Raw genomic sequence first — 10,068 nt, 5'->3', positions numbered from 1 at the left:
TCAGGTCTGACTGGAACACTTTAGTTAGAAAAGCTTGTTTGGTTTTGGGGACTAACTTCACATGATTTAACTATACAGGTCTTGAGTCTGTCATTTGTGGTGTCTGTATGATGTTGGTAAGTTATTTGTGGTTTTAATTCCAGGTGACAGGCTCTCAGGCTCCTGTTGACGGTGCTCTGCCTGAACCAGCCAGAACTTGGCAGGACTCTGACCCTGATGATAACATCAAACAAGATGCCAGCCAACAGGTAACATTCAGTTAGACTTTGTTGTAAGAAATCAACTTTGTAGACCTTTTCTTGTTCTCTTAGTTTACAGCTTTTAGTTGGAAAGCTGTTCTTTAGTCAGAAGGTACCTTAAACAGCATTCAGCCAACCATTGGATCACATGGTTTTAGTGGTTCTCCTCATAGAGCCCAAACGAACCAGTGGCACACACACCTATAGAAGGATTGTTGAAACATGCGCCCATGGGTGTCCAACCAAGCCAATCATTCACACACACATAACAGATTTCTGATGGCTACTTGTGGGGCCCTCCGTATGGATCTAAAGTTGTCTTGGTTATTCCAACCAAGCCAATCATTCACACACACACTAACAGATTTCTGATGGCTACTTGTGGGGCCCTCCGTATGGATCAAAAGTTGTCTCATGTTTTTAGATCATATTTTGGTTATGGACATTATGGAGGCTGATTATATTACAGCTATAGTTCCACACATCCTCAACAGCAAAACGGCTAAAGTGTCATGCTGAAGGATGCTCCACTACATCCATAAATATGCTGTTATAGGACCTGATTAGACATCAGGTCTGACTGGAACACTTTAGTTAGAAAAGCTTGTTTGGTTTTGGGGACTAACTTCACATGATTTAACTATACAGGTCTTGAGTCTGTCATTTGTGGTGTCTGTATGATGTTGGTAAGTTATTTGTGGTTTTAATTCCAGGTGACAGGCTCTCAGGCTCCTGTTGACGGTGCTCTGCCTGAACCAGCCAGAACTTGGCAGGATTCTGACCCTGATGATAACATCAAACAAGATGCCAGCCAACAGGTAACATTCAGTTAGACTTTGTTGTAAGAAATAAACTTTGTAGACCTTTTCTTGTTCTCTTAGTTTACAGCTTTTAGTTGGAAAGCTGTTCTTTAGTCAGAAGGTACCTTAAACAGCATTCAGCCAACCATTGGATCACATGGTTTTAGTGGTTCTCCTCATAGAGCCCAAACGAACCAGTGGCACACACACCTATAGAAGGATTGTTGAAACATGCGCCCATGGGTGTCCAACCAAGCCAATCATTCGCACACACATAACAGATTTCTGATGGCTACTTGTGGGGCCCTCCGTATGGATCTAAAGTTGTCTTGGTTATTCCAACCAAGCCAATCATTCACACACACACAATAACAGATTTCTGATGCCTACTTGTGGGGCCCTCCGTATGGATCGAAAGTTGTCTCATGTTTTTAGATCATATTTTGGTTATGGACATTATGGAGGCTGATTATATTACAGCTATAGTTCCACACATCCTCAACAGCAAAATGGCTAAAGTGTCATGCTGAAGGATGCTCCACTACATCCATAAAGATGCTGTTATAGGACCTGATTAGACATCAGGGCTAACTGGAACACTTTAGTTAGAAAAGCTTGTTTGGTTTTGGGGACTAACTTCACATGATTTAACTATACAGGTCTTGAGTCTGTCATTTGTGGTGTCTGTATGATGTTGGTAAGTTATTTGTGGTTTTAATTCCAGGTGACAGGCTCTCAGGCTCCTGTTGACGGTGCGCTGCCTGAACTAGCCAGAACTTGGCAGGACTCTGACCCTGATGATAACATCAAACAAGATGCCAGCCAACAGGTAACATTCAGTTAGACTTTGTTGTAAGAAATAAGCTTTGTAGACCTTTTCTTGTTCTCTTAGTTTACAGCTTTTAGTTGGAAAGCTGTTCTTTAGTCAGAAGGTACCTTAAACAGCATTCAGCCAACCATTGGATCACACGGTTTTAGTGGTTCTCCTCATAGAGCCCAAACGAACCAGCGGCACACACACCTATAGATGGATTGTTGAAACATGCGCCCATGGGTGTCCAACCAAGCCAATCATTCACACACACATAATAACAGATTTCTGATGGCTACTTGTGGGGCCCTCCGTATGGATCTAAAGTTGTCTTGGTTATTCCAACCAAGCCAATCATTCACACACACACAATAACGGATTTCTGATGGCTACTTGTGGGGCCCTCCGTATGGATCGAAAGTTGTCTCATGTTTTTAGATCATATTTTGGTTATGGACATTATGGAGGCTGATTATATTACAGCTATAGTTCCACACATCCTCAACCGCAAAACGACTAAAGTGTCATGCTGAAGGATGCTCCACTACATCCATAAAGATGCTGTTATAGGACCTGATTAGACATCAGGTCTGACTGGAACACTTTAGTTAGAAAAGCTTGTTTGGTTTTGGGGACTAACTTCACATGATTTAACTATACAGGTCTTGAGTCTGTCATTTGTGGTGTCTGTATGATGTTGGTAAGTTATTTGTGGTTTTAATTCCAGGTGACAGGCTCTCAGGCTCCTGTTGACGGTGCTCTGCCTGAACCAGCCAGAACTTGGCAGGACTCTGACCCTGATGATAACATCAAACAAGATGCCAGCCAACAGGTAACATTCAGTTAGACTTTGTTGTAAGAAATCAACTTTGTAGACCTTTTCTTGTTCTCTTAGTTTACAGCTTTTAGTTGGAAAGCTGTTCTTTAGTCAGAAGGTACCTTAAACAGCATTCAGCCAACCATTGGATCACACGGTTTTAGTGGTTCTCCTCATAGAGCCCAAACGAACCAGTGGCACACACACCTATAGAAGGATTGTTAAAACATGCGCCCATGGGTGTCCAACCAAGCCAATCATTCACACACACAACAGATTTCTGATGGCTACTTGTGGGGCCCTCCGTATGGATCTAAAGTTGTCTTGGTTATTCCAACCAAGCCAATCATTCACACACACACAATAACAGATTTCTGATGGATACTTGTGGGGCCCTCCGTATGGATCGAAAGTTGTCTCATGTTTTTAGATCATATTTTGGTTATGGACATTATGGAGGCTGATTATATTACAGCTATAGTTCCACACATCCTCAACAGCAAAACGGCTAAAGTGTCATGCTGAAGGATGCTCCACTACATCCATAAAGATGCTGTTATAGGACCTGATTAGACATCAGGTCTGACTGGAACACTTTAGTTAGAAAAGCTTGTTTGGTTTTGGGGACTAACTTCACATGATTTAACTATACAGGTCTTGAGTCTGTCATTTGTGGTGTCTGTATGATGTTGGTAAGTTATTTGTGGTTTTAATTCCAGGTGACAGGCTCTCAGGCTCCTGTTGACGGTGCGCTGCCTGAACCAGCCAGAACTTGGCAGGACTCTGACCCTGATGATAACATCAAACAAGATGCCAGCCAACAGGTAACATTCAGTTAGACTTTGTTGTAAGAAATAAACTTTGTAGACCTTTTCTTGTTCTCTTAGTTTACAGCTTTTAGTTGGAAAGCTGTTCTTTAGTCAGAAGGTACCTTAAACAGCATTCAGCCAACCATTGGATCACACGGTTTTAGTGGTTCTCCTCATAGAGCCCAAACGAACCAGTGGCACACACACCTATAGAAGGATTGTTAAAACATGCGCCCATGGGTGTCCAACCAAGCCAATCATTCACACACACAACAGATTTCTGATGGCTACTTGTGGGGCCCTCCGTATGGATCTAAAGTTGTCTTGGTTATTCCAACCAAGCCAATCATTCACACACACACAATAACAGATTTCTGATGGATACTTGTGGGGCCCTCCGTATGGATCGAAAGTTGTCTCATGTTTTTAGATCATATTTTGGTTATGGACATTATGGAGGCTGATTATATTACAGCTATAGTTCCACACATCCTCAACAGCAAAACGGCTAAAGTGTCATGCTGAAGGATGCTCCACTACATCCATAAAGATGCTGTTATAGGACCTGATTAGACATCAGGTCTGACTGGAACACTTTAGTTAGAAAAGCTTGTTTGGTTTTGGGGACTAACTTCACATGATTTAACTATACAGGTCTTGAGTCTGTCATTTGTGGTGTCTGTATGATGTTGGTAAGTTATTTGTGGTTTTAATTCCAGGTGACAGGCTCTCAGGCTCCTGTTGACGGTGCGCTGCCTGAACCAGCCAGAACTTGGCAGGACTCTGACCCTGATGATAACATCAAACAAGATGCCAGCCAACAGGTAACATTCAGTTAGACTTTGTTGTAAGAAATAAACTTTGTAGACCTTTTCTTGTTCTCTTAGTTTACAGCTTTTAGTTGGAAAGCTGTTCTTTAGTCAGAAGGTACCTTAAACAGCATTCAGCCAACCATTGGATCACACGGTTTTAGTGGTTCTCCTCATAGAGCCCAAACGAACCAGTGGCACACACACCTATAGAAGGATTGTTGAAACATGCGCCCATGGGTGTCCAACCAAGCCAATCATTCACACACACATAACAGATTTCTGATGGCTACTTGTGGGGCCCTCCGTATGGATCTAAAGTTGTCTTGGTTATTCCAACCAAGCCAATCATTCACACACACACAATAACAGATTTCTGTTGGCTACTTGTGGGGCCCTCCGTATGGATCAAAGGTTGCCTCATGTTTTTAGATCATATTTTGGTTATGGACATTATGGAGGCTGATTATATTACAGCTATAGTTCCACACATCCTCAACAGCTAAACGGCTAAAGTGTCATGCTGAAGGATGCTCCACTACATCCATAAAGATGCTGTTATAGGACCTGATTAGACATCCAGAACTGACTGGAACACTTTAGTTAGAAAAGCTTGTTTGGTTTTGGGGACTAACTTCACATGATTTAACTATACAGGTCTTGAGTCTGTCATTTGTGGTGTCTGTATGATGTTGGTAAGTTATTTGTGGTTTTAATTCCAGGTGACAGGCTCTCAGGCTCCTGTTGATGGTGCGCTGCCTGAACCAGCCAGAACTTGGCAGGACTCTGACCCTGATGATAACATCAAACAAGATGCCAGCCAACAGGTAACTTGTTGTAAGAAATAAACTTTGTAGACCTTTTCTTGTTCTCTTAGTTTACAGCTTTTAGTTGGAAAGCTGTTCTTTAGTCAGAAGGTACCTTAAACAGCATTCAGCCAACCATTGGATCACACGGGTTTAGTGGTTCTCCTCATAGAGCCCAAACGAACCAGTGGCACACACACCTATAGATGGATATTTGAAACATGCGCCCATGGGTGTCCAACCAAGCCAATCATTCACACACACATAAAAGATTTCTGATGGCTACTTGTGGGGCCCTCCGTATGGATCGAAAGTTGTCTTGGTTATTCCAACCAAGCCAATCATTCACACACACATAATAACAGATTTCTGATGGCTACTTGTGGGGCCCTCCGTATGGATCTAAAGTTGTCTTGGTTATTCCAACCAAGCCAATCATTCACACACACATAATAACAGATTTCTGATAGCTACTTGTGGGGCCCTCCGTATGGATCGAAGGTTGTCTCATGTTTTTAGATCATATTTTGGTTATGGACATTATGGAGGCTGATTATATTACAGCTATAGTTCCACACATCCTCAACAGTTAAACGGCTAAAGTGTCATGCTCAAGGATGCTCCACTACATCCATAAAGATGCTGTTATAAAGTCCCAATGATCATCGTCACACACACATCTGGGTGTGGTGAAATTTGTCCTCTGCATTTAACCCATCCCCATGTGATTTTGATCCATCCCCTGGGGGAGAGGGGAGCAGTGAGCAGCAGCGGTGCCGCGCTCGGGAATCATTTGGTGATCTAACCCCCCAATTCCAACCCTTAATGCTGAGTGCCAAGCAGGGAGGCAATGGGTCCCATTTTTATAGTCTTTGGTATGACCCGGCCGGGGTTTGAACCCACAACCTTCCAGTCTCAGGGCGGACACTCTACTACTGGGCCACTGAGCTGGCTGAGCTTATAGGACCTGATTAGACATCCAGAACTGACTGGAACACTTTAGTTAGAAAAGCTTGTTTGGTTTTGGGGACTAACTTCACATGATTTAACTATACAGGTCTTGAGTCTGTCATTTGTGGTGTCTGTATGATGTTGGTAAGTTATTTGTGGTTTTAATTCCAGGTGACAGGCTCTCAGGCTCCTGTTGACGGTGCGCTGCCTGAACCAGCCAGAACTTGGCAGGACTCTGACCCTGATGATAACATCAAACAAGATGCCAGCCAACAGGTAACATTCAGTTAGACTTTGTTGTAAGAAATAAACTTTGTAGACCTTTTCTTGTTCTCTTAATTTACAGCTTTTAGTTGGAAAGCTGTTCTTTAGTCAGAAGGTACCTTAAACAGCATTCAGCCAACCATTGGATCACACGGTTTTAGTGGTTCTCCTCATAGAGCCCAAACGAACCAGTGGCACACACACCTATAGATGGATTGTTGAAACATGCGCCCATGGGTGTCCAACCAAGCCAATCATTCACACACACATAACAGATTTCTGATGGCTACTTGTGGGGCCCTCCGTATGGATCTAAAGTTGTCTTGGTTATTCCAACCAAGCCAATCATTCACACTCACATAATAACAGATTTCTGATGGCTACTTGTGGGGCCCTCCGTATGGATCGAAGGTTGTCTCATGTTTTTAGATCATATTTTGGTTATGGACATTATGGAGGCTGATTATATTACAGCTATAGTTCCACACATCCTCAACAGCTAAACGGCTAAAGTGTCATGCTGAAGGATGCTCCACTACATCCATAAAGATGCTGTTATAGGACCTGATTAGACATCCAGAACTGACTGGAACACTTTAGTTAGAAAAGCTTGTTTGGTTTCGGGGACTAACTTCACATGATTTAACTATACAGGTCTTGAGTCTGTCATTTGTGGTGTCTGTATGATGTTGGTAAGTTATTTGTGGTTTTAATTCCAGGTGACAGGCTCTCAGGCTCCTGTTGATGGTGCGCTGCCTGAACCAGCCAGAACTTGGCAGGACTCTGACCCTGATGATAACATCAAACAAGATGCCAGCCAACAGGTAACATTCAGTGCGACTTTGTTGTAAGAAATAAACTTTGTAGACCTTTTCTTGTTCTCTTAGTTTACAGCTTTTAGTTGGAAAGCTGTTCTTTAGTCAGAAGGTACCTTAAACAGCATTCAGCCAACCATTGGATCACACGGTTTTAGTGGTTCTCCTCATAGAGCCCAAACGAACCAGTGGCACACACACCTATAGATGGATTGTTGAAACATCCGCCCATGGGTGTCCAACCAAGCCAATCATTCACACACACATAACAGATTTCTGATGGCTACTTGTGGGGCCCTCCGTATGGATCTAAGGTTGTCATGGTTATTCCAACCAAGCCAATCATTCACACACACATAACAGATTTCTGAAATATGGTTTCTTGTGGCTTCTTTGTTGTAAATTTTGGAGCCTTTTCCATGTTTTATATGTAAAATTTCCTGTGATATAAGGTTTTGGCATATTTCAGAGGATGTGTACAGCACCGGTCGTCTACCAGTTAAGATATTGGACAGAAATTTTAATTATTTTGAGCAAAGAAATTCTAGTCTTTATATTAATACAGCATATAAGAGTAGCTTGCAGAAACTAACAACACATTTCTTTTAATTCCCTCCATAGAGCTATCAATTATCAAAGGAGTTTCTCAAAGTGGACTACTCAGACAGTGATGATACTGACAATGATTCCCAAAAGGACCGCTCAAAACAAGAGTATATTAAATTTGACCAAGCATTCTTATACAGGTGCAGTTAATTTTTGTTTTAGAATATTGCTATACTGTGTTTTTTTTCTGTACTTAAAAATCATCATTTCAGATGGGCTGATCCCAGAAGTGATAGAAGTGACCTCTTGTACCTCCGCATCTCGTGGCCCAAGTAATGAAAAGTCTGCCAAAAAGGGAGGTGAGTTTAGAGTAATCCTTTTCAATATATAACTTTATCACAGTTACTTTTAAATTGCCCAATTGTTACTACTGTATCAGTATCTAATTATCCTCACATATGCTGCTTACTAAGATTTAGATGACCCAAGCAAGATATATTAAACACCACTTGACTTTTTTTCTTAGACATGTAAGGTCTAAACTTTTGAATTTTGTCATAAAATGAAAATTGACCCATCCTTTCTCATGTGAGTTACAGGTCATTGCTAACCTTGATTATATGTGAGATGTTTGTTTACATCTATTTTTAAATAGCGGTAATGTATACATGACACATTTACCTCAAAAGAGAGAAAGAAAAATTGCTCTAGATTAACCTATTAGTGAATATGCAAATTCACACATTGTCACACCAAGGCAGATACCATTCTTATACAGCTTGCATTTAATTTTTTACACACTATATATTTCCAAATTTACTTTTATCATCTTTGTTTGTCCATGTGTAGCACGTTATCAAAGCAAATTCCCCATACATGTAAAACACTGTCTGAAAAAAAATTTTCTCTGATTTTTATTTTTTATTTTCCCTGATTTTGCAACAACTTGTATCTGTTCTTAATGGTTTTGTCAGAGAAATGGTGCATCCCAATGTGCTGCCATGGTGGAGTTTGACTGCCTGTGCAACCTCTGTAGGGTCCAGGAATTGGTTCATCTACCAGCAGTGACATTCTGGTCAAATGCAAAACTGCTTAAAAGTAGTCAAGAAAATGAGAGACCTCTTTCCCCCACCACCAAAACTGGGGGCATTCTAATGTTACCCTTTTGTGCATCTATTTTTAATTTTGTTAATATCAAAACAGCTGACACTGAAGACCACCTAGCAACTTAAATGACCGGATTAATATCTCAGATATTAACTGATTTACTTATGTCTATTGTAGGCTCATCACTGTTGACAAAGATAGTTGACGTTATAAAATATCTCATTTGAATTATATTGTCGGATAATTGTACATAAAGTGAATGTATTTATGCAATTTTGTTCTAATTAAGTTGTAAACTAAAAAGTGCTCTTCCTATGCCCTTAGGTAACGGAAAAGTTGTGAAAAGAAGCTGGACCCCAGAGGAATGTGCTGCAGTAAATAAACATTCAAGGAAGTATATATTGACAAATCAGGTTCCTGGTAAGCTTGACTGCGAGAGATGCATTGCTGCAGAACCACAAGCACCGAGCTGTTAAGTACTTTGTCAAAAAGAGAATAACCACCATGAGGAGAAAATATGAGTGAAACAGCTTCCCTTAACAGAGATAGAAACACATGGCTGGTCCTGTTTCACCATTTGTTCACTATTTGTTTGTGATTTTTTTTATGCTCCACTTCTCCTGTTCGTAAATGTTAGATTAAATAAGTTCCTTTATTCATTGGCTACATTTGTAATGTGTCCATTTAAAATTTTGACTCAAGACAATTATTACTTGTAAATCCTGTGTACTTTATAGTTAACTAAAATGCAGAATTTAAATATTTTAAAATGTACCAATATGACTGAACAAATTGAAGAATATTAAGACTGTGACCAAGGAAAATGGACCAGAATCTGAATAAAGACTTCAGAATGTATTTTAGAATGCACATTTCAATGTATATCTAGTATATTTAGCCAGATGAAAGTATTAATAACACTAACAAAATTTTTAGGTTTTCTCAAATGATTAAGTCCACACAAATGCATGTTTGGGTTAGATTAGGGTTGGGGTTGAACTTGATAGATCCTCTTTATAAAGGCAGACCTAACAAGTCTTAAATCTTAACAGCAAGCTCCATAACTGGCTAAAAAAATAATGTGTGTATAGGTAGACCTCTTAAGGTTGAAATATTAAAAGCGATCCCCATAACTGACTAAAAATCTCATGTGTGTAAAGGTGGAACCCGCAAAGCCGGAATGTTAGAAACAGGCCCCAGATATGACTGAAAAACTGACATGAAAAAAAAAGTTTCAAATTGTGTTTATTGAAAGTGATTTTTAGTAACAAGATTTTTTTTGGGACTTGCCTGA

At 40.5% G+C, this 10,068-nt stretch overlaps 2 long non-coding RNA genes across 2 annotated transcripts; both read left to right on the top strand.

The window, feature by feature from the left end:
- The first annotated feature begins 3,376 nt into the window (after window positions 1-3,376).
- On the top strand, window positions 3,377-5,113 carry LOC137840817 (uncharacterized). Its single transcript, XR_011087894.1, has 3 exons — window positions 3,377-3,491; window positions 4,196-4,300; window positions 5,008-5,113. It is a non-coding gene; the product is annotated as an uncharacterized lncRNA (long non-coding RNA).
- A 1,102-nt stretch (window positions 5,114-6,215) lies between these two features.
- On the top strand, window positions 6,216-9,632 carry LOC125978205 (uncharacterized). Its single transcript, XR_011087900.1, has 5 exons — window positions 6,216-6,318; window positions 7,026-7,130; window positions 7,743-7,867; window positions 7,940-8,026; window positions 9,099-9,632. It is a non-coding gene; the product is annotated as an uncharacterized lncRNA (long non-coding RNA).
- Window positions 9,633-10,068: the final 436 nt, after the last annotated feature.

This window comes from Syngnathus scovelli, chromosome 12 (assembly GCF_024217435.2).
Source record: "Syngnathus scovelli strain Florida chromosome 12, RoL_Ssco_1.2, whole genome shotgun sequence".
In the NCBI taxonomy this organism is placed as follows: Eukaryota; Metazoa; Chordata; class Actinopteri; order Syngnathiformes; family Syngnathidae; genus Syngnathus; species Syngnathus scovelli.
This window is presented reverse-complemented; position numbering and strand designations above follow the sequence as displayed.